We start from the raw sequence: 26,962 nt of genomic DNA, 5'->3' as shown, positions 1-26,962 counted from the left end.
CCGAGGTCCAGCAGGTTTCCTTACAGTCTGTCTGATCAGAGGGGTGCGGCAGCCGTACACCCCACATGGGTCAGCCCATCGATGTAGTATACAGATCGCTCCATACAATGTGGTTGAGGCCCCACATTGCGGAAATGCAGCTTTTTTGTTGCAGATTTTTTTGCGGTTTTTTGAGCCAGAGCCAGGAGTGGCTGCAAAAGGAATTGGGGAATCTCGAGGAAGTTCTTCTACTTCTACCATTTGCTAAGTCCACTTCAGGCTTTGGCTCAAAAAAACGCGACAGAATCTGCAGCAAAAAAAAGCTGCGCCTCCGGAACGTGGGGCCTTAGCATAAAGCGGAGTTCACACAGGGCTTTTTGGTCTGGATTTTGACTCGGAATCGGGCTCCAAAAAAATGCCTGCAATGGTCGCCGTTCACTTTTTTCCGCCAGCGTTTTTTTGCCGCTTGCGGGACAAAGAAGCGAGTTGCCCTATCTTGCCAGGAATTTGTGGCAGAATCCGCCGCATCCTCCGCGGTGCAACACTCCCTCCCGACTAGGCCTATTCATTTGAGCCTAATCTGGAGCAGAACGCCGCGACATCAAGTCACGGGTAGCTGCTTTTTTGGACTGGATTCTGGGGCCGTATCAAAATCCGGACCCGTGTGAACACAGCCTTAGGGCTTGAGGAAATGCAATGGGGGGAAAATGGCGAGCTTTACAGTCGCATCAAAGCTGTTTTTCCTTGCAATCTTTTTTTTTGCAATGTTTGTTGTGCTTGTTTCTTCAGTGCTTTATTGCTGCTCTTTCACTATTCGCGGCTTTAGCCTGATATGGAGTCTGTCCAGCTTCTCTATTCTCCCTATCACGGACACATTAGCTGCAGTCATATCAGGCTTTATGCTCCAGTCACACCCAGAGCTGCACTCGCAGATCTCCTGGCTATTTCCTACCTTCTCCTTGCAGCTTGGCTCACTCACATGTTCTCACTTCCTGACTCTGTGCATTGTGGGAGATGTAGTATAATCCACCTCCATAGACTGTACAGTGACTACAACTCCCACAATGCAGCAGAATCTGAGCATGCTCAGTGCACACCCTATACTAATGATGAAGCCAATCAGGTGTTGGGCCGAGGTGACGTCTCCTCACAGGTTTCTGAGGAGACTTTATGACTACTGGACAGACCACGTGTCCTCCGGGGCTCCTCAGCTAATGTCTTGGTCTTTGTACCTTCCATATATGAGGAGATGGCCACAACTTACCCTACCACAAAGAACAGCGACCAAGATGGCGCAGTTTTTTTTTGCTTGTTTCTTTTTAAATCCTTTATTGAAAAACACTAATAATGTACATTATAGATAAGAGTGACAGGGCCACGGCAGGACAACAACAAGAGGCACGGCGGCAATAAACCACAATACTGGACTCAATATAGCAGGGATTAGGTAACAGATTACCTCATGAAAGTATGTGCCCCCCAGGAATCCACAGCCCTGGTTATGTGTGCCAGGATGGGACCAGCGCACAACGTCACCTGTAACATGAAAGCCTGGTGGATACCGGAACATTCTGCCAGGCCCAGGAGATTTGCCAGCGATTCTAGGACTGCAGGAGGTCACCAATCTTTTGGGAAGGTCACCGCTCTATTCAGAAGCCTCTTTGGAAAAAATTAGTAAATTATCAAGAAAATACAGAAAAACAATTAATCTTCCCATACCGGGAGTCGAACCCGGGCCGCCTGGGTGAAAACCAGGAATCCTAACCGCTAGACCATATGGGAGATGTGGCAAGGGTGAATGGCTTCAATCCAGTCACGGTCACTAGCCGGGTATGTGCACAATGACAATCCACATCCAGTAATCCAGGAGATGGAGGACAATGAGGACCAGCCATGAAGAACACGGCAACAGAGAAGTCCGACAACAATGGGGACTTAAAATAGTCCCAGGCAATACAAATATTACTTTTGTGGTAATGACAGGACAGTGATTGAGGGATATACCCCCAAAAAAACACCAAAAGCGCGCTCCCTTCAGTAAAGATAAGTTCTGGTACGCTGATGTATCAAAATAAAAAGGATTTATTTAAGATACTATTATCCTAAACAGAGATTAACCTTCTAGCTAAAGGTTTATCTTTTTGCTCTACGGACAACATAGATTAATTTAATTTATTTCTTGATTTGAATCAATATATCAGGAAACTCACCTTGAAACGGCATTTTGAAATAATCAAAAGAAACAACCAAACTGATCCTACTAGTGTTCTAACAGAAAATCCTCTAGAAAAGTTTAGAATCCTACACCCAGATTCCCCTCCACCAAAACATACAGAATTAAAACCTAAATCATCTGTTTTGATTTAGGTTTTAGCGCTGCTGTTAACCCTTTACACACTGCGGTCAAACGTGACCGCAGTGTGTAAACGGCGCCGCCATGTTTCGCCGATCGCCGCCCTCCTGAACGTCACATGAGGGCGGTGATCGGTTGCTCTGACAGCCGGAAGCCTATTGAAGGCTTCCAGGCTTGTCTCTGTACAAGATCTATTAGACGATATCAGAGGCAGCCTCTAATAGAAGTGCTGGGATTTTCCTATTCACTGCAATACTGTAGTATTGTATGAGCGATCAGACCCCCTAGGTTTCAAGGTACCTAAGGGGTCTGATCATAAATGTATAACAAGAAAAAAAAAAGTTTTTAAAAGTATTGAAAAAATTAAAAAATATAAAAGTTCAAATCACCCCCCTTTCCCTAGATGAGCTATAAAAGTAATTAAAGAATATTAAACATTAACATATTAGGTATCCCCGCGCTCCAAAATGCCCGAACTATTAGAATATTAAAACATTTATCCCGTACTGCGAACAGCGTAGTGGCAAAAAAAATAAAAACAGCCAAAAAAGCGTTTTTTTCAACACTTTGCCTCCTAGAAAAACTTGAAAAAAAAGTGATCAAACCATCAGATCTTTCCCCAAATGGTATCAATAGAAACGTCATCTTGTCCCGCATAAAAAGACACCACAACCAGCTCCATACATGGAAATATGAAAAAGTTACAGGTGTTAGAACATGACGACACAAATTTTTTTTTCTATTTTGCAAAGTTTATCATTTTTTTAAAAGTATCAAAACATTTCAAATACTATATAAATTTGGTATCACCGCATTCGTACTGACACGTAGAACACAGGTAACATGTCATTTGTACCAAACAGTGAACGCTGTAAAAATTAAACCCATAAGAAAATGGCGCAAATGCATTTTTTCTCCAATTGCACCTCATTCTGAATTTTTTTCCAGCTTCCCAGTACATTGCACAGCCTATTGAATGGTGCCATTACAAAGTACAATTTGTCCCGCAAACAATAAGCCATCATGTGACTCTGTGAACTGAAAAATGAAAAAGTTATGGCTCTTGAAATGTGACGAGGGAAAAACGAAAATGCGAAACCAAAAAATGGCCTGGTCCTTAAGGGGTTAATAAATCAATCCACAAATCCAACAAGGTCAGCAATTTGTCAAAGTCCAAACGCGATGCCCTCACTAACCTGTCCAGAAACACCGACCTGGTAATCCGATGTGCGGACAAAGGTGGCGGCATCGTCATCCGAAACAGGGAAGACTATATAAAAGAGGCGATGAAAATTTTATCCGATCAGGAGTATTACAAAAAATTAGAAAAAGATCCACTACCAAGTTATCTAATGGATTATAACACACTAATAATAAAAGCTGAAAAACATGGCCTACTTAATAAAAAAGAGAAAGAATTCTTGACAGTACAAACTCCTAGAATGTCATTATTTTATCACCTACCTAAGGTTCATAAAAATGAAACGAACCCCCCGGGTAGACCCATCATATCGGGCATCAATTCACTTACCTGTAGATTGTCCGAATACATTGACCATCTGCTACAACCATATGTCCAAAACCTTCCTTCATACCTTAAAGACTCTCCAACATTAATTAAAAAATTGGAGAATATCAATTGGACTGTGAACTTTACTTGGGTCACACTAGACGTTAGTGCCCTCTATTTGAATATCCCGCATAGAAATGGTACCTGGGCCACACCTAGCACTGGACCCGATGTTACCACACTCACAAAGAGCGTTCATCCTAGAAGGGATATTATTCATTCTAGAACACAATGTGTTTACCTTTGAAAACGATTTGTATCAACAATGCCGCGGGTAGATCGTGCAGCTGCTTTCACTGGGAGCCTGCTGTAACTTCAGCCGGGGCTCTCAGAGAGATGGCAGGGAAGATTTATTCCCGTCGCTGCCTTCTCTATCACTGAGATATGAGCACTGTATACACAGCTATGCGCGCTGCCATGATGGGGCCGCCCTCTGACCCAGCAGTCACGTGATCCGCGGAGATCAGTGTCTTGCAAGAGCTGCTGAGTTCTACAGGACCCAGATCAGCTCTGTATACTGTGTATACAGCATACAGGAGGCTGTATTCCTCCTGCAACTGGGGCTAAATGTGAGGTGAGTATGCATTTTTTTACGTATTTTTCACTGCCTTGGCTGATTTATAAGTTAAAAGGTTTGTCCATTTTTGCCAGGACAACCCCTTTAAGTAAATAGAGCCCGTTACCTGCTGGGGCCCAACAGGCCCTATAAGGACGCAGGCCCTGTAGCAGCTGCTATGGCAATAGTTATACCACTGGGCCCCTACCTTCTACTGTCATAGTGGTACATTTTAAGGGGCTGAGGGACCCGAGGGCTGAATAGTGATGAGACCAATACCGAGCCCTGGACACTGTGGGGGCCCCAAAACTCTCTCTGCCACATAAAACAAACCATTATTGTGAATGGCAGGTAGGTAATGGCCCCATAACAGATTTTGCATCAGGGCCTAGGAGCTTCTGCTCGTATCTCTAGCCTAAGGGTTGGTTCACACTAGCGCTTGTATTCCGTCTGCATGGAGACCCCCCCCTGGACGGAATACCAACGCTAACGCAAGCACTGTGCAGTTACACACACGGAGCCCATAGACTATAACCGTGCATTATAGTCTATGGTGTTAGGGACATTAAGGGGTCCCCATGATAGAGTATGTTGCTGAGTTCCAAATTAAATATCAGGCCTGAAGTAATTACGCCCATTTTCAGGTCTGGAGAAGCCACACACACACAACTGATGGTGTATCAAGTGAGTTCTAATTTAATGGTGCACAAAGGTGGTTTAAATACAATACAGACAAGAGCAGGTTGGACTATTCTAACATAGTTGGCATAAAATAATTGGTTATAAGATAAACCTGGCACATGACTATTGGCTGAGTCCTTTTGTATTTTGCATATCATTACAGCTTAATGGACTTTGTACTTTGTCCTTAAACAAAGAAAGCTTCAAAAACACTTATGTGTGAACTAGCAGCTCACACTATGTCTATATGCATATATCATGTAAACAGAGATAAGATGTCATGTTGGTGCTAAATGAGTCTCAGTGACCTCCATATACCATGAAGATAAGATATACAAATAGCCAGCTGCGACTTACTTACACAGTTTATGTGTGAAAGGTTACAAGATGACTGACAAAATACAAAGATGGAGGATTTGACTCTAACATTCCCCCATTTTGAGATGGCTGAATACAGGAATTCATATTTAGGTACTTCAGTGACCTAATGTCTACTGCCGGACTTTACCAGATTCCCCTCATATGTTCCTGTATTCTAACCTAATCTCAATCATAGTTCTGGCCTTTTATATCTTGGTCTGCTCATCCTTTTGTATATGTTTTGTATTAAACAAACAAAATGAAGATAAGATTTTTACTACAACTTGCTGATATTTACTTGTTTATACTATGTATCGTTCCTAAAATATGAGGTGGTATCTTCTTAACTATATACTTCAAACATTTCCTGTTGCGTCAAAGAAACAGCTATATATGACATGACTTAGGCTAATATGGGGTTATGAGGACATATCCTACAATCTGACACATTCAGATCTTTGATCAAAATCATATGATGTTTAAGAAACTTATTGTCCCACTTCATTGTTAAATGTTCTATGCAGGCTTATCGTCAGGACCATCTGTAACAGCATTATCAGGAGAATCTTCATCGCTTTGTGTGTAGATACTTTCTTGCAATATGAAGCATGGATACAATTAGGCTCTCCTTCAAATTTCACAGAAGTACTGGTTATCAGCAGCATTTGGAAGGACCATCAAATCTTGGCTCCAAGGTTTTTCTCACGTGTCTCTTCATCACCATCAATCTCTTGGTTCAAATGAATAGGTCCCGCCCACTAACTTAAAATCTGAGAAGGAGAGAAAACTCAAAACTATACATTAGTCAAATGTTTTTGCCAATACATCACATAGTCAGCCAGTACACCATACCACATCTGTAGGAGTTGCCAAGAATACAACCCCCAAAGAAAGTTTGACATGGGCTAAAGCCAATTCTTCTGTCAGGAGGGTACCTTACAGAAAATACCAATACAAGTGACACACTACTTCTTCAGTAGCCGTCTATCTGCAGCCCCGTTTGTGATGGCTTTCTTCACCAGATATGCCTCAGACTTTTCTGAAGATAGATAACTATACACACAAGCACGTACTTATACCGTCTCACCTTTAGTAACTGCATATAGTTAACCTGCAATCTCTGGAACGGGTACAAGGGCTCTGGGCCTGGCTCTGAGAAACTTTTCACTTTTTGGCCTACTTTGCATTTAACAAATGCCATGCAGTGTCTGTAGTGATGTTAAATCCTGCAGCCGCCCATCCTCTGCTCACCAGGTCACACATGGCTACTTCTAAACACTGCTTTATGCCATCAGTGGGGACAATGCACTCAGTAAATATATTCTCTTACCACCGGAGATCAGGACTTGTACATCCTCTTTTACTGTAGTCCTGGACCATTTTTGGTGCCTCAGTGTTGTAAAACCTGAAAAGAGAGCTAAAAGGGGGGTTTGGGTCGAGTATAATGACCAATTATCAATAAAGCATATCCCCTAGGCCTCTGCAGCTGGGTTAGTGGCAGTGTCTGCCCACAAGTTACCTCTACTTTCTTTCATATCAGCCTTGATGTGTGTCCTGACTTTTGACTATACCCACCTATGTGGGGGCAGCAGCATCACTACCTGAACAGCATGGAAATCCTTTTAGGCTTAACATTAACCCCACAGAAAGCTCTCGCTCTCCAGATTGGACCATAGTCCCACTATATCAAACACCTACCCTCAGGCCTTGTACCCTGTCTCAGTGATGGCTTCTAGTTCATCTTCATGAGCTGAGACCCATACAGTTCCATAATGGTTCTACTTTGTGCTTGGTTTTACCCTTGGTTTACCTCACATTCAGTGACCATGACATATCTGGTGCAGAATCCACCATCATTCCCAAATCGAGAATCATCTAAAATAAAATAACTCTTATCAGAGTTAACAATAGATTCATCATTTATTAACCAAATCAGCAAAAGTAAAATTAATTTTAAGTTATCTGACTCTCCTTACTCCTCCCCTGAAACTATTGTTAACAGGTTAGAAGGGACTTGTAGTGCAGCACAGAATGCAAAGCTTACATTTAGAAGACATAGATAAGACACACTGCAGCCTGAGATATCCAGCCATTGTCATCTTTGTTTCCAATGAAAGATTTATTACCCCTTTGTCTTATCATGGAAGCAGCTGCGCTGGCTCTCCCCACACTTGTCATAGCTGTAGTACTACATATCCCAGCAGACTTATTTATACAATCCCAAGTAAATTCAGTTCTTTAAAACTTCTAAACACTCCAAAAATTCATTAAGGTAAGTAAATACTCAACATATATCAGCAGAGAAGGCGGAAGCCTTAAATTACAGAGCAGATATGTGAGTGACTTCTGATCTACTTACACAGCTATCTAACACCTTGTAGCAAACAATGACCCAGAAACACCACTTTAACTTTGTAGAACTGCAATTTATCTTTACCTGCGTGTACATATTAGGGGCGTTCTGTGCCCCTTGTGGCAAGATAGTTCACATGTATTGCCTACCCCTATGGGGCCTAATCCCATATCAGAAGGAACATCTGAATAACTTTTTCACACAATAAATCCCGATTGTTAACATTCATGGATTTATAGTATAAACCCAAAACAAATATTTATGTTACAAGTGTAAAGCCCATGTGATATATTTGATACACATACTGTAAGCACCAATACACACTGAGTACATAATACATGTACATGGTATATCAAGTACATCTCATTTACACCAGAACACACATATATGTATTCAACAATGGAAAGAACTTTTATGCCTCCCTTTCATATCTACTTGTCACCACCCTCTGTGGTTATCAGCATTCAATATCTGCTTGCTGTGGAGACTGAAAATGTAACAATACAGACATGGACAAACAGAACATGTACACATAGCAGACACATGTAACATGTACATATTACTGACACACATATATGGGCCCATTCACTTTTCTGAACCTTCCATACAAACATGCAACGTCACACTGGAGCTCCAGACAAAACAAAACAAATGTCAATTAAATCAAAAAGAACTTGTCTGAACTAAAATAAAAATTTTCATATATTTTGTACCGTGATATCACTTATTCTCTCGGGACGGCCAAATCTTATTCCTACAAATAGGCACAGAGTTAGTTATAATTCCCGCACAGCTAAATATTGAGGAGAAAACAAACCAAAACATGTAAATAGTTGCCTTCATCTTCTTACCAATTTGCATATTACTATAAAATAAACATAATAATGTTGATCTCATATTTATGCCATTTATCCAATTTTTAAAAACATTACCATGAGGGGAGCATTCTCAAAATGGGAAACCTTTCCTGAATAAAAGGACACTATAGACATTCTAGAAATAACTTAATGTCCACCCCCAAGCCTATATACACACATATGTGTATACACATACCTACACTTAACCTGCAGTATCCTCACCACAAAACATATCATGTTTCCACTTTCCAACAAACTAACAACACAATGCTAAGTGCCGAGCACATTAACCCTTTAGCTGGACTGTCAATGGATGCTCACTATACATTTCCTTACACTCAAAGCCTTTGTCCTTCGCTTAGGACACCAGCAATCTCTAGCCAAGTGTCCCTGGTTTCCACAATTAAAACACTTCCTGGTTACCCTCTATCCCTGTATCTGTCCTGCCTATTCTCCATTGGTAACTCCTGCTCTTTTTTTTTTTTTTTTTTTTCTTGAGCGGCATCTTCTCTCTCTCCCATTCCTATTAGTTCATATGGCGGTATACCCTACCTCAGAGGGTCCCTCCCCCATAATAGCTGATGGCCAGTCAGCCGTGAGCATCCCACTCCTCTAGGGCAATTAAGACAATAGAGGGTCACTTTTGACTCACCTAGTGGGACCTCCCAAACAGTCACTCTGTTTTCATTGAACTAATCTCTAATGTGCATGTTCTGGTGTAGTGCTCAGGGCAAAACCCTCATTTGGTTTCCACAGACTCCACTTTGTCTGTGTCCCTCTATCGAACACCCCTGAATCATTGCATGTACTTACTCAGATTCTACTCAGTCCTTAGTGTCCAAAACAAGGACTTTTCAATCACTCAGTACTTCCACTCTCGCAACTCTAGGGATTAAGGATGAAGAATAACTCTCTCTTCTGCAACGCTTTTTACACTCTATAACAGATGTAGCAACCAAATGACAGCATGGACAGTAGACAAAGAATGAGGTATAACATTTTCCACCCCACTACAGACAACATACTATTCAGGTTCTTGCACACTATATAATATGGCATCGATTGTTATAACATATGCAGCACTAATCTTCACTCACCGACACACAGGATCCGGGACACGTAGGAACTCAGATTAGTTATTTGGCAAGAAAAGGACTTACCGTTACAGCGCCGTTTTATTCATCTGAGGTCCTCCGGGCCCGTCTCCAAATCGGTTGGTGAGTGGATCAGTACACTATCGGCTGCACATTAAACGATTATCGATGCCCCACGTTGGGCGCCAGGTTCTGTTAGGGACATTAAGGGGTCCCCATGATAGAGTATGTTGCTGAGTTCCAAATTAAATATCAGGCCTGAAGTAATTACGCCCATTTTCAGGTCTGGAGAAGCCACACACACACAACTGATGGTGTATCAAGTGAGTTCTAATTTAATGGTGCACAAAGGTGGTTTAAATACAATACAGACAAGAGCAGGTTGGACTATTCTAACATAGTTGGCATAAAATAATTGGTTATAAGATAAACCTGGCACATGACTATTGGCTGAGTCCTTTTGTATTTTGCATATCATTACAGCTTAATGGACTTTGTACTTTGTCCTTAAACAAAGAAAGCTTCAAAAACACTTATGTGTGAACTAGCAGCTCACACTATGTCTATATGCATATATCATGTAAACAGAGATAAGATGTCATGTTGGTGCTAAATGAGTCTCAGTGACCTCCATATACCATGAAGATAAGATATACAAATAGCCAGCTGCGACTTACTTACACAGTTTATGTGTGAAAGGTTACAAGATGACTGACAAAATACAAAGATGGAGGATTTGACTCTAACAATGGGCTCCATGTGCTTTGCAAGCACATCGCTTGCAATTGCGATTGCATTCCGTCCAGGGGGGTCTCCATGCGGACGGAATACAAGCGCTAGTGTGAACCAACCCTAACTCGCCTTCTCATGATGTAATACACCTGCTTTCTTTGCCCTGACACAACACCCAAAGCTGTAACTCTGGTTCTGGTTCACGTATTATCTCCATAATCCAGGCAGAGAAGATCCCCTGTATTACACCTGTGTATGAGTCGCCTTGTTGTTCTGTTCCCACCACAACTTTCATTATCTTCTTTCACATTGTCTGCCTGGTGTCAGTAGTCACTGCGTTAGTTTTCTTGTTATTTATCTATCATTATTGTTATTTATTATTTTATTATTATTAGTTATATTTGTCATTTATCTTTTTTCACTACTATTTTCTATACCTGATCTTTGGTAAACTAGAGGTGAAAAAAAAAAAATAATTCTTCCCATACCGGGAGTCGAACCCGGGCCGCCTGGGTGAAAACCAGGAATCCTAACCGCTAGACCATATGGGAGAACATACCAAACAAATGCTATCTTGTGATTCTGATCTGTCACTGAGTATACTAGTATACACTCCATATAATAAAGGATATGGTCTTACAAACCTTTCCTCTACCCCTGGGGTTACATAGATTTAGCCCAGGGCCACATGGAGACATTTTGTGCACCACTGAATAATTGTAACACTGACATTACAGTAACTCCATGTATTCCTGTATACTGTGGCTATTCTCTGTGTATACAGGGCCTTAGCGGGAGAACGATTATTGGGTTCTTTCTCATTTGGATAAATAACAGTAACAAAAAAAAAAATGTCCTTCGAGCCGGAATCGAACCAGCGACCTAAGGATGTCTGCTTTCCTCTACAGTCCTCCGCTCTACCAGCTGAGCTATCGAAGGATCTCATGTCCTGCTCTTTGTCTATGGCAAATCCTGAGCACTAGGTCAATGAGCGATGGGCGGGGCTGTGACTGTGGGGCAGGGAGGGGCCTGTTTTTGGAATCCTATTAACCTTTGGAGCAGGTGAGGTCATGGCAGATCTCTACTCAAACCAGTGTAATCTCTCCACATCATGGAAACCCCTTTAGGATACGACCAGCATAACAAGACACAAGGTCGATCATGTGGATTATAAGTGGAGCAAGCAGGAATATCAGGGAAAAATTAGAAACCTAAACTCTGAAATGTTGTATACTTCTAGTACTGAGGACAAACACCAAGCGCATGTTTACACCTTCCTCTTCAGGTCAGAGACCCCGCTCCCATCACCCCACCACAGTCTCAGTAGGTTTAAAGGGTTTTATTCAGGGGCATAGCTTAAGGCTAAGGGGCCCTGCGCAACTTCTCACAATCAACAGCCGCATCCCATCCTTACACACAAGCTTCCCATCTCCTGTTGGTGCCCCCACATAGTAATCATCAGTGTCAGATTGAAGGACCTAGAGCCCACCAGTGGAACTTGTTCTGGAGCCCACCCAACTGCATTAGTCTACACTTACATATGTCCTGACTGTTCAATGTTACTATTCGGAGTGAGTTCCCAGTATAGCCATCCCCTATATTACTGTGCAAACCCCAATAGCTCTACATGTATGTGCAAGATTATAGTGAGGGAGCTGTGATGCAGACATCACACAGGGCTTCCAGCAGGAATTTTGAGTCCCCACTCCTCCACAGTATATTGTTTCACATTATATATAATGCTCCACAGTGCCTTCCACAGTATAAAATGCTCCCCTGAGTCCCACCAGTGTCCCAATATGGTATATAATGCTTCACACTGTATCATATGCTCTCCAGAACCCACACAGTATATTATCCTTTAGTGGCCCCACACAATACAATATGCCCACCCAGTATAAAAGAATCCTCACAGCACCTCCCAGTATGATGCTCCACAGTGGCCCCACACAGTATAATATGCTCCACAGTGGTCCCCACACAGTATAATATGCTCCACAGTGGTCCCCACACAGTATAATATGCTCCACAATGGGCCCACACAGTATAATATGCTCCCACAGTGGCCCCACACAGTATAATATGCTCCACAGTGGTCCCACCACAGTATAATATGCTCCCACAGTGGCCCCACACAGTATAATATGCTCCACAGTGGCCCCACACAGTATAATATGCTCCCACAGAGGCCTCACATAGTATAAAATACTCGCTAGAGCCCACCCCCACCACAGTATAATGCTCCACAGTGTCCCCATCCAATATAATATGTTCTCTAGAGCCTGGAGCCACGTCAGACGAACCCCCCGAAACTTATTTTGATGAATATTTGTGAGGTTCACCCATTTGTTTCAGCGTTATCCCTTCAGACTAGAGTATAATACTTGGAGGCTCAGAGGAGGTGAGGGAAAATAACAAACAGTTATACTCATCTCATCTTACCTCTTCTGGGTATCGCTCTCCACTGGCTGCATCTTCAGATTTCCGGCTGAGACTGAGACTCAGCGGTGATGTTCGGAATAGGTGATGTCAGCTACCACTCAGAAGATGACTCCAGATCACCGGACCCCAGGAGAGGAGAGTAAGAATGTTTGTTATCTTTGTAGACCTCACCTTGGCATGCTTCTATTGGAAAGGGGCTCTGAGGCACAACAGGCCCCTTTCCATTATCAATGTGGCAGGGCCTGACTCCAGGATCCAGAGTCATCAGGATCTGGATCCTTGGGAGCCCCTTTGGGGATCACGGCCCCGGTAGGCTCAGCACTGCAAGTCACGGGGCCCACCGGGGGATTCACTGGTACCCTAGTGGGCCAGTCTGAGCCTGGTAATCATGCCCTCTTTTGTGTCACCCCCACAGAATCCCTCCTTTACTATATGCGGCTGACCAAATGTTATTTTTTTTTGATTGTCATTAAAGGGTTACTTTTCTGCTTTCTCCATCTCACCAGAGGACGGGGGAAAACATTTATGGTGCACATTTATGGTGCACAAGATGCCAGTCATCAAAGGGAGTCACAAAGGAGACCTGTGGGGCCCCCTGGCTTCTGGGCCCATTCCCAGCTGTGACCCCTATAGTAACGCCAATGGTTTTATTAGACTTACAATATACATAAAAATAGAGTTCATCTTATTAAAATCACGTCTTATTTCCTCTCCCCACCCTCCCCCTCTATTCCTTATTCCCGTGTTATGCTTCTCCCCCTCCCCCACTTCTTCTCCTCTCTTCGCACTGATTGTTGTACAGGCTCAGCAGCACTTGTGCACACCTGAAGATGATATTTCACATTGAAAAGCATTTCATGTCCAGTAGGTGGCAGTACTGTGCCGTAAATAATGATATGGAGCCTTTTCGGGGATGGGGGGGGTCTTTTCTTCCTGTAGATATAACATGGTGTAGGCTCCCCCTGTGTTCATCTACTGACAGGTCTCACATCTCTCATACTGCTGGCTGTCACCTTTATGTCACCTGCAGCGTGGTGGTCGCTATTTTTTGGCATTAGTGTGCGGGGGTAGGACGTTACATTTGTGAGTGGTTTGGGATGTTTTTATACGACATGTTATGATGTCCGGTTTATTATTCAGCCTCTCTTATCTCTGTAATGTACTTGTAACAAAATAATTAGGAAGAAAAATAAATAAAAAATCTCTACTTCCCATACCGGGAGTCGAACCCGGGCCGCCTGGGTGAAAACCAGGAATCCTAACCGCTAGACCATATGGGAGAGCTGTAAGGTTGGCCTCCTGCGCAGCATACAGACTGTAGCCCTGAGCATGCTCCGTGACGGCTGAGCTGTTAACCCCTCCCTGCCTGCAGCTGAGCTTTGCCACATCTTCCATGGGATTATAATAATCCTCCGTAATCCTCTCTATAGAAGCTTCACCACTTCTAGAGGGAACGAAAGGTCAAAATTCAGATTTTAGCTAAAAATAAGGGAAATGGAAATAAAAGAAAATGTCCTTCGAGCCGGAATCGAACCAGCGACCTAAGGATGTCTGCTCTCCTCTACAGTCCTCCGCTCTACCAGCTGAGCTATCGAAGGATCTGCCAGGCAGGCTCTCTGCAGGGGATGAACTACAGACTGAGACACAGCGACCACATGGAGAGGTGAATGATGGGAGTTATCCTGATATGTGGCAGCAATGTGTAGAAAGAGATCAGCGGCGCACCAGTGGCCAAAAAAAGACCTGTGCACCAAAGATGAACGACTATGGTCAGCTATGCCAGATACCTCTTACAGAGGGAATACTAAATCCCCCCTCCCATATATGTGAGGGCTCCATACAGCCCATTACTAGCTTGTAAATGTCTCCAGGTTTGACCAGACACCTCAAAACCAAAAAAAGTTTCCTAAAAAGTCCAATTCACAAAATTTTATAATCTCCGTGGATATGGAATTTGTAGAGTGGAATAGTGTCATGTGAACAGCGCCAATCATATAAAGTGATATCAATGGATCTACAATAAGACTCAACTAGACTTAAAGGTGAAGGAGCGTTCCTCTGAGCTTAGACCTTAAGGGGTTAAAGAAAGAAAGAAGTCTCACCTGTAAGGACCAAAGTCCCACAAACATAAGAAACATCTCAGCGTCTCCTCTTGGGCTCTAAGACGCAGACCTAAGGAATTTAAAAAAAAAAATTTTAAAGAAAAGAAAAAAATATCTTTTGCGTTGGCCGGGAATCGAACCCGGGTCAACTGCTTGGAAGGCAGCTATGCTCACCACTATACCACCAACGCCCAGATGTTAGAGCTCACCTCTGTATCTGCTCAGAGGAGCAGACGGGGCCCAGGACGCACATACAGATAAACTCCAGGGGCCACACGGGCTCTCACTAATGGTAATTATCTGTACTATGGGGCTGGCTTTTCTATAGTCAGGGTCATGTTACCCGGGTCCAGAGCAAGAGATAAGTTTAACTTCCCAGACAACCCCTTTAATTAGCAGCTGTTTATCAACACTGGTGCCATGGTCATGTGACCAAAGATGGCGCCCTGTGGCCTCCTTCACTGATGTAAGAGATTGGACTCAGAGCTTGGGAAATTTGGCAGATATATGGACCGCACATGGTCTGGTCTGTATTCCTCCATGTGGTTCTTTGGATCAGTTTCCAATGTGAGGGTGGGGAATCTGACACCTGGCACCCCCCCGATCAGCTGATATGTGTACGGTGTACAGAGCCAGTATTATAGTGTATCACAAAGGTACCAGTGGGGGGCGCCATCTATCTTATCCTGAAGTGTCCCCCGATCACCCCCCCCCCCCCCCCCCCCCGCTCTTATAACAGATAAAAGGTTGTAACCGGGATAAGAGCGGGGGGGTGATGGGGGAAAGTTTGACTCCTGTATTCAGAAGGACCCGTGTGACATCAGACGTCATGTGACTAGGTAGGCGTGGCTTTGTTTCCCGTGCAGTGCAGGAAGACATGGAGAGATGTGTGGTCTAAGGTACTGGGGGGCAGGGCCGGTATTAGACAAAATGGGGCCTGTGCAAAATTAAAAATGGGGCCCCCAATAATGAAATATTGCACATAGTCACATTCTGTTAATTCGATGTGCTGCAGCGCCTCTCACTGGTACTTACAGGGGTGTTCTTAATGTCTTTTAAGTGGTTGTTTGTACATTTGTAAGGATTTTTTTGCCTAGGCAATCTAGTAGCTTCTGTGTCTTATCTTCGAAGATCAGGTGCAAAAGCAACAAGACACATGCCCTTCCCCCCACTAACAAATATTTATATACATACAGAGTTATCAAATAGGACCGCTATACCAGGACTAAATACTGACACGTCAGCCAGGTGGGCCCTGGACACCCCAGTCCGACCCCTGTTAATAGGCATAGTAACTCCAGCAGGTACATGTGTGTTTTGGGGTTTTTTTTACTTTCAATTTAACCTCAGACCTTCCTCTGCTCCTTCTCGTCTGTGCAGGATGTTATGGGAGGAGCTCGGCAGGGTCCATTTTCTCACCCACATTTTGTCCCTCTTTCTGTTCTTTAAAAGTTGGGAGGTGTGCCATGTAGGTGCACCAGGGTGAGGCGCCATGTGTGATGATACTATGCAGGGCTTGTGGAAAACTATAGTGTAACGCGCCAGGTTTTACCTTCTGCCTCTGTCTGGATTATTCCGGGGTAACAGTTTTAGTTTATGTTGTATTGCCTTTTCTTTGAAAATTTAATGCAATTTTCTAATTATTTAAAAAAAAAAAAAAAATTAAAAAGTTACTAAAATAAACTACCTGCACATGACCCTCGCTGAGCAATTAAAATTTTTAACCCCTCCCCAAAGTCATCTGCATAGAATACAATTGTGATACTTACCCATGGCGGCCCCCTAAGTAATCTAAGGTAAGGACTGATGATAAGCGTCACTTACAGAACCTTCAGCCATTGCTTGAGTGGAGACTTTTTCAGGTTGCCGCTGTTGGAGGTCTCGGCATCTCAATAGACTGAAAGCAACATCTTGGAAAATGATCACAAGGCTCCTATAGAGAGTGGCCACAAAATCTCATCCTGGGCGGCCTCTCTTCTGCTCCTGTGACTCTGAGCTGGCGTCTTGGGTGGAATTTGCAGACGTGTCTGTATCTCGCCTCTGGACGTGTCTATCGGAGTCAGTCGTTGGAGGTTTCCAGCTGTGCGGTTACTGCTGTGTCCTCTCTATTATTTGCTCTGCATTCATTTCTAGTCAGATTCAGGATAAAAATGTTGGAGAGATGTTAATAGGAAAATTTTTGGAAGAAAGTTATTTAGCTCCGAAATTGTTTCTTTAAAATTTCTGATAAATTGTAATTTTTATATTGAAACCACAAAACACTTTCTGCGTTGGCCGGGAATCGAACCCGGGTCAACTGCTTGGAAGGCAGCTATGCTCACCACTATACCACCAACGCTGAGATGTGAGGTCTCCTGCACCCTCTCCTCATAAATTTCATAAAAAGGGTCCTCTGGAGAGGAGCATAAGCGCTATATATCTGAGGGCAGGCCCTACGTGAAGGTGCTCGCTCCCCATATCCTCTCGAAAATGGTGGAGAAAGGGAGTGGTCATAGAATGGGCTATCTGCCGGTAATTGTCCAATGGCCTGAGCTCCAGGGTTAACAGACCAATCAATCAGGTCAGTAACATGGAACAAGCCCACCCTGCTCCAAATGGTGCACCATGGCAGCTGGTAGCTCCTCTTGGGGGGAGGAGGGTTGAAAGGAAAGGAAGCCATAAAGGAGTTTCACAAGGTGTGTGAGAAAAGCTTATGACATGTATGCCAGATCCCCCCCGAGAAGGGGGATGGAAGGTGTTTTGGGTGATTTGTGGCTTCTCTGGGAGCTTCTGTGTCCTCTGCATTTGTTTACATGGGTAGCTTCCTGCTGTCATAGCCTACAACTACCATGATGAATTGCAGTTTACTCACTTCCTCCTGCACAACTACCCCCTCCCCATTTCCCTAGCTAGCCCACAGACTACAAGCCCTATCTACCTACCTAATTCAGTCCCGCCAACTCTTCATACTTACCTGTCTTCTCATCCTGGAGATGACTTTGGGGTGTTGCTGTTCCCTCTTCTGCCTCTACACCTGCGATCTTGAGCTGCCGCCTGCGCTGCTTCTATTTGCTTCTGCCGGTGTTCTATTGCGTTCTATTGTTCCTTGTGCAGAAAGCAATGGCCAGTAAAAGAGGAAGTCAACGTTGGTGAGTATGAGGGTGTCGGGGACTTCAAATGGTCCTCATAAGAGTATGTTGCAGAGCTCCAAATTAAATAATTAATTAACAGGCCTAGATGGACTGCAGCCATTTTCTTTAGGCCTGGAGAACTGATTAAGACACAAGATGGTGGTGTATCAAAAGAGTTCTGATTTATTGTTACAGAAAAGGAAATATTTATACAGACAAAAAGCAGGTTGGACTTATGACATAACATAACATACCAGGATTGGATGTGGAATGGTAGCCTCTATCCATTGGCTAAAGCATTACATTCCACCAGGAAGCTAACCCCCACCCCAGTCATTGTATATGTGTATCTCAAGGCTCCGAAGATAATTAGAGATCAAAGGCCTGGTGTCACTTCTTGGATCTAACTATCAGGGTTCTATAGACATCCTGTGTTACACACTCTTGACACAAAGGTGCAACTCTGAAGTCGATCAGCTAGATAAGGATTCATTAGCATTCCATTTCCTGGTAGCCCATAGCATCTCCATGTTAATTAGTCTAACCAATTCCTTTTGAGACAAGACTACATATCTTTGCTAAAGAAAAATGGATGACAAATACGAGATAGAAGATATGATTCTAACAATGGGGACAGGGGGAGGGGAAGAGAGGAGTACTGGTGGTCTCCCGTCAGGGGTGAACCTACCCCTTTCGCCACCTGAGGCAAACTACAGAAAGCCGCCCCCCCCCCGGGAGGAGGGGGCGTGACAGAGAGAGGGGGCATGGCGAAGCAAAGGGGGCGGGGCTTAGCGCCATTCGCAGGCAGAGGGCAGGCACGGAGAGGACCTGCTCTCTGCCTGAGCGTGAAGGGAGGCTGCTGGAGCAGCGCTTCTCCAGTGGCCTCCCCAAACCACCGCTCGGTGCTAAGCCAGTCCAGGACAGCTTGTCCTGGACTGGCTTAGGTGGTCAAAAATGCCGCCCTCCCTGGGGTCCTGACATAGCGCCGCCTGAAGCGGTCGCTTCAGGTCGCCTCATGGGAGGTGCGGCGCTGTCTCCCGTCTCTTGAAACACTGAAACGGAACGTTATCATGAAATCAGAAAATGTGCCTGCGGCGGTCACATGACAGCCCCTGGCAATGGGTATATGTACATATTTTTTTAAAGGGAGTATATTAGAAGTTAGGTGGGGAGGGGGTTTAGCTTAGGGGTGAAATTTTCATTTATCCAGGACAACCCCTTTAACTACTGCTGAGGGGGAGGAACAAAGTGCTCTAACCGCCGAGGGGAAGGCGTCTTCAGAATCCAACATGAAGGACCAATCCAGGTGATGGAAGGCCTTTGCCTCTAAACTCAATAGGAGGGCAGGTGTAGCAGAGCAATCGGCCACATCTATTACAGACTGAAGTCAGTGCACTGTCAGCTTTCCCGTTATGCGTCCATTAGTTTCAGCACCGATCTCTGCCCAGTGTCAGAAGGACGTTCCTGACAGTCTAGCTGGGCTGTGAGGAACGTCCCCTGGACTGTATTCGTCCATAGCCCTGCACTGTCAGAGGGGGCGCTCCAGCCATGATGCTATGTCTATGGACGAGTATAGTCAGGGGGGACTGACAACCCAGCTAGACTGTCAAAAACACCCTTCTGACGGAGGGCAGAGGTGCCGAAACCGATACCACCACATAACGGACGTATAATGGGAAGGCCGACAGTGCAATGAATTCAGCGCTCGGTCAGCTTTTTAGCAGTATATAAAATCACCTGTGACCGAGGACATGAAAGGCCAGCTTTATAATCCACTGTCTTTTCTAATGTTGTCTCCCCCTTGATGACAGGGAACGAAACCCATCTGGTCCTTGAGGATAAGAGAAGGAAGCCAAGCATTACGCCTATTCACCAAGGTTTTTGTGAAAACTTTAAGATCATATTCCAGGAGAGAAATGGAAGGGTCGTATGATCAATCCAGTAGGTCTTTATTAGGCTTGGAGAGGAAGGGAAAGAGAAGAGAATCTCCGATCACTGGACACCGCCTGTTGGACTATCAACATATCTTAAGAAACTCCCTGGTTTCCATTTAGGCCAGAGTTTTTAAGATAAAATAATCCATTAATAGTCTCACCATGGGGCGTTAGCAGCCTGGATACTACAGTAATAATATAAAATACTCCAGATAGAGGCGTTACAGGGACAGCAGGTACAGATAAAAGAATAGTAGAAGGGGGATCACAATTTAAGGATCTTTCAGTTTTAAGCCCCATCACCAGAAGAGCCAAAGTCTATGGCCTGCACTGGCTACATTCTGACTTTTTTGTCCAAATTATTGGGATTTTTTTCCCTCCTCACACTTATTTTCTTTAAACTTATGGAAAAGTCTTTTTCAGCAAATCTCTTGCCGATACTTATAGACCACACGACCCTCAGTAAACTCTCCGACCTCCAAACAAGGCCCCAGGTGAGGGGGATTAGCTCAAATGGTAGCGCGCTCGCTTAGCATGCAAGAGGTAGCGGGATCGATGCCTGCATCCTCCAGAGATTTTTTATGAAAGGAAGGAAAAACATCTTGTGCTCTTGGGCCATGCTCACATGCAAGTCTAGATAGCGTGCGCCCGTTGTACAGGTCAGCCTTCGATAGCTCAGCTGGTAGAGCGGAGGACTGTAGTCAAAAATTAGCAATCCTTAGGTCGCTGGTTTGATTCCGGCTCGAAGGACCTTTTTGCTATCACATCACATTGGACCTTCCAAACTGACCGTAAGCGCGTTGCCTGCTGCGCTCTTGGCTCTTCTTCTTCCTACTTCTATCTACAATGACTTTGTTTTTAAAACTTTCTTTCAGTGGAGAGCGCAGCCAAGATGAGCATCTTTAAGTGCGAGATGCAGGGCAAGGAAAAAGGCTGGCAACGTCCCTGGGTGGGCTCGAACCACCAACCTTTCGGTTAACAGCCGAACGCGCTAACCGATTGCGCCACAGAGACAGCATGTCCAGCAGTGTTAAGGGAAAGGTCCATCATGTTAAGGGCATCTCTCTCAGATGACCTTCCGAACAGCAAAATGGAAAAAGAAAAACAAAAAGAAGTCTGAGGGAGAACTGAATATACAATCCATATAATTATATACAATCCATCCTATCTTATCTTATCTTACTAATATTATACATAGGATAGTTTGTGTGTTTGGATGTCTGTTCCTTAATCACGCAAAAACCGCTGAACAGATTTGAATGAAATTTGTCCCATAGATAGTTTGTAACCTGGAGTAACACATCGGCTACTTTTTATTCCAGTAAATGACATGGCTTCATGACTGTTATGAATTTATGTTCATATACTATATTATACTGCTTTTGCAATAGCTTATCTTAGCCAGGTCTGTTATCTCTCTGTGTAAATACTCACCTAACCCTCAGTCCATTCTGTACATGCATTTGCATATTATCTGATCTGCTCCAGGCAGTGCTGACACACTGGATGGGAAAACACCTTTAATCCACATTTGCAATTGGCTAATTTTAAACATTCTGGTAAAAAGAAAATCTAATTTGTTGCAAAATTCTAAAACAACAAGAGTTATGAAGGAAGCCAGAAGTCACAGAGTTCTCCTCAAGCGGAGCTGACGGGAATCATTGATGCCAACAACACGCTCAATAAATGGCATCCCAGTGAGCTGCTGAGATGCCGATACAATCATGGGCGCAGCATGAGGACTGAGTTCAGCGGCAGGCCAGCTTCACAGCTGCCGAAACGCCAGAGCAGACGGATCATCAACACCAACAACACGCTCATTATATGGCATCCCAGCGAGCTGCTGAGGTGCCGGGACAATAACAGGCAACAAGTTCAGCAACAGGACATCTTTAGAGCTGCCGAAACGCCGGAGCAGACAAACCATCGATGGCAGCAATTTACTGAATATAGGCAGGTCATCGACACCAACAACACACAGACAAAGCCACGGGCAGTGGCTAGAATACATATATACACTCCATATATTAATTACAGCAGTTCAGAACATCATAGAGTTGGAGTTCTGCCCGGGCTATGGCACATAAAGGGGCTTTTGGGGGAGGGTGTCAGTACTTACTTCCTCTGTGATTCTATGTTTGACTTTTTCTGGCCTTGGGTCATATGATGGGATTCAGCCCTCAAGTAACAGCAGTGAACTCGGGGGAGGGGGTGAAGTGACTCGGGGGTTGGGTGCTGGTTTCCCATCACATGACCCAGGGTCAGAATCAGCCAGGAGACCTGTGGGCCATCACAAATAGAGCCCCTGAGGGAGTAAGAGCTGAAACCCTCCCGGAGAGCCCCTTTAATCCTTACAACAGTCTGCCCCACATCATCGGCCCTGCGGAAGTCTACAGAGAATGAAATCCTGGAAGTAACTGGAATCCATTTTAGGACACCATCGGCATGGCTGCGTGGTGAGACCCGTCCTATCCAGGAGATATCTGACAATTGGTTTAAGGCTGGACATAGAATAGGTCAGGACTAGGCCTCAAAACTGGGAAGATACAGATTAGGTTTAGAGACAAGACCAGGTAGAAAGCTGAGGGCATCGAGATATATACAGGGGGAACAGGGCAGAATTAGGAGCGAGGGGTGAGGGACAAGGCCTCTCCTCCATCCACAGAGCTCCATTTATAAGACAGAGGTTCGTGAAAACAGACTAGGCCCCAATTCTGTATATGGATGGTGCAATGCTCCTAATTTGACAGATTAACCCCTCGGATGCCGTGATCAATAGCAATCACAATATCTGGGTGTTTAGGGAAAAAGAGCACCCCCGTCATCCTATCGCATCCCCCATTGTGAGATTGAAGGGTTCTGAGGGCTTGTAACAGCAGACAAGAAGCCACAAAATGGAGGAAACCAAAAATACACCACAAAAAGTCGACAAAAAATAGTTGAGAATTTTGGAAGTGGAAGATGAAAAAATATGGAAGAAGTCTCTGAGTCCGTGTCCTTAAGGGGTTAATAACTTAGAGAAGGACTACAGGGACCTTATAGATTGGAGGATTTATGGGCAGGTTGTAGGTTATAGTTTTTGTTTTTTCATGAATCCCTAATCAAGGAAAAATTCCAAAAACAATCAAGGCGTCCTCAGTAGTGAGAAGATCTGATCCTGGACGACTTCTCTTCTCCTCCTGTCACTCCTACTCAGTCTGAGGTGACATTTTCGGTGCAATTTGTAGACATGTCTGTAGGTCTGATGTCCAGGAAACCTCAGCACGTTGTTATCGCAGTCGGTCGTCTGAATCATCGGAGGTTTCGGGCTGAGCACTGACCACTGCGTCCTCTCCGTTATTCGCTCGGCTCCCACAAATGGTCGGATTCAGGATAATAATCCCGGAGAGCAGTTAGGAGGGACGTTTTTGTTGTAGTTTCTAACTTGAAGATCTAGTCCAGAAATATAAAACATTTGCTGCGTTGGCCGGGAATCAAACCCGGGTCAACTGCTTGGAAGGCAGCTATGCTCACCACTATACCACCAACGCCTACATGATAGGCTTCTCCAGAGCTCTGGATTGTTAGAGGATGAGATCACGCCGTGGCTTTCCTACAATCAGTTTGTAGGGACTAAATGGCTGCCACTTGCACAATCAGGAGATTTCTGGATCAAATCCCCAAATGGCAAATAAAAAAAAGAGAAAAAAGTTTAGAAAGGTAAAAATCCAGTGTAAATAATAAGTTCTATAAAACCTCTCTATGATTAAGAAAGACCATAATGTGCAAATGAATGTACTTTGGTAACCTTGACTCGCCCCAAAAATAGCATTTACAAGAGATCCAAAAGACCAAAAAGTCATACCTACCAAAATTTGGTATCAATGAAAACTTCAACTTGCCTTGCAAATAAAGATCTCTGACATCTCCTCACCTGAAGAGTAAGACGGTTATAGGTGTCAGAATACGCCAACCCCGGGAAAATCCTTCATGTTATAAAAAACGACTTTTTATTTAGTAAAATCAGTAAAACCCACAAAAATCTGATGTCGCCGTAATTGTAATAACCCCCTGGACAAAGCGGCCATGTTATTATTAATGCAGAGGGAACGCCAAAAAAACTAAATCCAAAAATTAATGATATAATAGAAGGTTTTGTCACCCCAAAATGGTAGCAAATGAAAGTACAACTTGTCACGTAAAGAATAAGCCCTCACATAGCGAGATCTACAGAAAGACAAAAAAGTTATGAATGTTGAAAGGTGGAGAAGGAAAATATGGAAGAAATTGCTGAACATTAATGTTTTAACCATGCGGGGTCCACAAAGGGTTAAAAGCATCAGCATGACAAAGTTGTTAGTGGAGAGCGCAGCCAAGATGAGCATCTTTAAGTGCGAGATGCAGGGCAAGGAAAAAGGCTGGGAACGTCCCTGGGTGGGCTCGAACCACCAACCTTTCGGTTAACAGCCGAACGCGCTAACCGATTGCGCCACAGAGACGGCATGTCCAGCAGTGTTAAGGGAAAGGTCCATCATGTTAAGGGCATCTCTCTCAGATGACCTTCCGAACAGCAAAATGGAAAAAGAAAAACAAAAAAAAGCTGTGGGCCCCTAATCACCAACAAATGGCTTGGCTGCTAAACTCCTCCATGGACGGCAAGACAGAGTGCGCCTCCCTGTTATCGACTTGATGGCGCTCAGAGAAAAGTTAGAACTTCTCCTCAGCCAGCAATCAACGGCAGCAGAGTGGCGCAGCGGAAGCGTGCTGGGCCCATAACCCAGAGGTCGATGGATCGAAACCATCCTCTGCTAAGTGCTGGGATTTTTGTTTATTTTATCAGCTCAGCAGTTCTCTTCTATTGAAATCCTTCTAGAGGTGTGAGCTTACATTGTAACACTAGCTGTCTCGTCTGTGATGTGAACGAGGTGACTGCTGCAAAGTAAACCCCCCAACAGAATGGGCGATGTCAGCCCGTTCTTAGGTCGACTGGCCATCTTAAAAACCTGTAACAAGATGGTTCTTCTTGTTTCTTCCTTTCTTTTTTTTCTATTTTTTGAAATCCAGATGGGGTTATGGCATAGATTTTATTTTGTTTTTGCCTTTGTGTGCCAGGAAAAATTATTAAAATGCGATGCCTGACTTTAAAAAAAAACAAAAAAACAGAGTTGCTATAAGAGAAGAGTTAAGTTTATGTTGAAAGGTTGCCTGTAAAGTTGAGGTGCGAGATGAGTCCCAAGAACTAAGTCTTGAACTTCCCATAGTAGGCGGGGGATTAGCTCAAATGGTAGAGCGCTCGCTTAGCATGCGAGAGGTAGCGGGATCGATGCCCGCATCCTCCAGAGCTTAAGGTGGCTTCATTTTTCATGAAAGGAAGGAAAAACATCTTGTGTTCCTGGGCCCCCCACGCTCACATGCAGGTCTAGATAGCGTGCGCCCATTGTACAGGCCAGCCTTCGATAGCTCAGCTGGTAGAGCGGAGGACTGTAGTCAAAAATTATCAATCCGTAGGTCGCAGGTTCGATTTGCTATCACATCACATTGGACCATCCAAACTGACCGTAAGTGCGTTGCCTGCCGCGCTCTTGGCTCTTCTTCTTCCTACTTCTATCTACAATGACTTCTTTTCCCTGTGTTTGAGTTAGTAATTTAAAGAGACACAAACCCTGAAAGTAACATAATAATCAATCATCTCCACCATTTAGTTGGTCTCTGAGACATCTACACAACTATCTCTCCTCCGTTGCTCTCAGCTTTAGTCTTGCAGATATTTAGCGCTCAGTCAGATCTTCCGTCATTGGCCACTGAACTCCTAGGACTATGACATCACAGGAAGTTCAGGGGTGGGGGAGGGGTTATTATTATTATTTATTTATATAGCACCATTAATCCCATGGTGCTGTACATTATTATATTAATTCCATGGTGCTTTACATTTGGGGGTTACATACAATACACAGAATATACAGGTAGATATAATACTAACAATGACCGACTGGCACAGTGGGGTAGAGGGCCTTGCCCGCGAGGGCTTACAATCTATGAGGGAAGGGGGGTAGAGACAGAAGGAGAGGGGGTTATTAATAAGGGGCGGGGTCTGGCTCACATTGGATTGTAGTTAACTGTATAGGACACAACTCCAAGGTAGGAATTACACCAGGGAGAGGTTAAGATGACATCTTTGTTGTTTTCATGTACTTTATGCTTTGTCACCCAGCTTTCCCAGATTCCTGAAAGGCAAAACTAGTTAGCTGGAGTTCTGCAGTCTGGGAAAGCTGGGTTAGAAGCTCTACAGGGCTGTGGTCGCCATTGCTGCTCCTCCATGTTGGTCTTCAGTCACATCAGTCGATCTGGATTCCACATTTGTAAAGGTCAGGGCTGGTGGAGATCGTACAACGTGGTTAGACCGATCTATACAGTTCTCTTCGTACCAGGAGACCAGGGATATAACCCTGCACTGTAAGGTTCGGCTCTGACTCCGATGGGCACAGATTCCAGGACTTGGTACAAGGACTTTTTCAGACGGCCATTGTTGGAGGTCCTGCCGCCTCAACAGATTGACGAGAACCTTTACAAAAATTTGCAGGTTGTTAATATTTCGGTCCCAACTCTCATAATCCTTTTACTTAAAGGAAAATAAAAAAATTATTCCAAAAAATTCCTAAATAATTAAAGTATTTTTATTGGCCATAAGATCTCATCCTGAACAACTTCTCTTCTCCTCCTGTGACTCTGAGTTTGTTCGGCCCGAGGCAGCGTCTTGTGTGGAATGTGCAGACCTCTCTGTATCTCAGACGTGCAGGAATCGGAGTCAGTTGTTGGAGGTTTCAGGCTGAGCAGTGACTCCTCTGCTCTTACTTATC

At 44.2% G+C, this 26,962-nt stretch overlaps 12 non-coding genes across 12 annotated transcripts; 2 read left to right on the top strand and 10 right to left on the bottom strand.

The window, feature by feature from the left end:
* Positions 1 to 1,689: 1,689 nt before the first annotated feature.
* TRNAE-UUC (transfer RNA glutamic acid (anticodon UUC)) lies at positions 1,690 to 1,761 on the bottom strand. The gene has a single exon. It is a non-coding gene; the product is annotated as a tRNA-Glu (tRNA).
* Positions 1,762 to 11,014: 9,253 nt separating this feature from the next.
* On the bottom strand, positions 11,015 to 11,086 carry TRNAE-UUC (transfer RNA glutamic acid (anticodon UUC)). Its single transcript has one exon. It is a non-coding gene; the product is annotated as a tRNA-Glu (tRNA).
* A 303-nt stretch (positions 11,087 to 11,389) lies between these two features.
* TRNAY-GUA (transfer RNA tyrosine (anticodon GUA)) lies at positions 11,390 to 11,474 on the bottom strand. The gene is given in 2 exon segments: positions 11,390 to 11,425; positions 11,438 to 11,474. It is a non-coding gene; the product is annotated as a tRNA-Tyr (tRNA).
* Positions 11,475 to 14,185: 2,711 nt separating this feature from the next.
* TRNAE-UUC (transfer RNA glutamic acid (anticodon UUC)) lies at positions 14,186 to 14,257 on the bottom strand. The gene has a single exon. It is a non-coding gene; the product is annotated as a tRNA-Glu (tRNA).
* Positions 14,258 to 14,490: 233 nt separating this feature from the next.
* Positions 14,491 to 14,575, bottom strand: TRNAY-GUA (transfer RNA tyrosine (anticodon GUA)). The gene is given in 2 exon segments: positions 14,491 to 14,526; positions 14,539 to 14,575. It is a non-coding gene; the product is annotated as a tRNA-Tyr (tRNA).
* A 623-nt stretch (positions 14,576 to 15,198) lies between these two features.
* Positions 15,199 to 15,270, bottom strand: TRNAG-UCC (transfer RNA glycine (anticodon UCC)). Its single transcript has one exon. It is a non-coding gene; the product is annotated as a tRNA-Gly (tRNA).
* Positions 15,271 to 17,345: 2,075 nt separating this feature from the next.
* Positions 17,346 to 17,417, bottom strand: TRNAG-UCC (transfer RNA glycine (anticodon UCC)). Its single transcript has one exon. It is a non-coding gene; the product is annotated as a tRNA-Gly (tRNA).
* A 3,370-nt stretch (positions 17,418 to 20,787) lies between these two features.
* TRNAY-GUA (transfer RNA tyrosine (anticodon GUA)) lies at positions 20,788 to 20,873 on the top strand. Its single transcript is given in 2 exon segments — positions 20,788 to 20,824; positions 20,838 to 20,873. It is a non-coding gene; the product is annotated as a tRNA-Tyr (tRNA).
* A 190-nt stretch (positions 20,874 to 21,063) lies between these two features.
* On the bottom strand, positions 21,064 to 21,137 carry TRNAN-GUU (transfer RNA asparagine (anticodon GUU)). Its single transcript has one exon. It is a non-coding gene; the product is annotated as a tRNA-Asn (tRNA).
* A 2,444-nt stretch (positions 21,138 to 23,581) lies between these two features.
* Positions 23,582 to 23,653, bottom strand: TRNAG-UCC (transfer RNA glycine (anticodon UCC)). Its single transcript has one exon. It is a non-coding gene; the product is annotated as a tRNA-Gly (tRNA).
* Positions 23,654 to 24,527: 874 nt separating this feature from the next.
* TRNAN-GUU (transfer RNA asparagine (anticodon GUU)) lies at positions 24,528 to 24,601 on the bottom strand. The gene has a single exon. It is a non-coding gene; the product is annotated as a tRNA-Asn (tRNA).
* A 767-nt stretch (positions 24,602 to 25,368) lies between these two features.
* TRNAA-AGC (transfer RNA alanine (anticodon AGC)) lies at positions 25,369 to 25,441 on the top strand. Its single transcript has one exon. It is a non-coding gene; the product is annotated as a tRNA-Ala (tRNA).
* Positions 25,442 to 26,962: the final 1,521 nt, after the last annotated feature.

This window comes from Leptodactylus fuscus, unplaced genomic scaffold (genome assembly GCF_031893055.1).
Source record: "Leptodactylus fuscus isolate aLepFus1 unplaced genomic scaffold, aLepFus1.hap2 HAP2_SCAFFOLD_131, whole genome shotgun sequence".
NCBI lineage: Eukaryota > Metazoa > Chordata > Amphibia > Anura > Leptodactylidae > Leptodactylus > Leptodactylus fuscus.
Note: the sequence above shows the minus strand (reverse complement) of the source record. Positions and strands in the feature narration are given on the sequence as shown.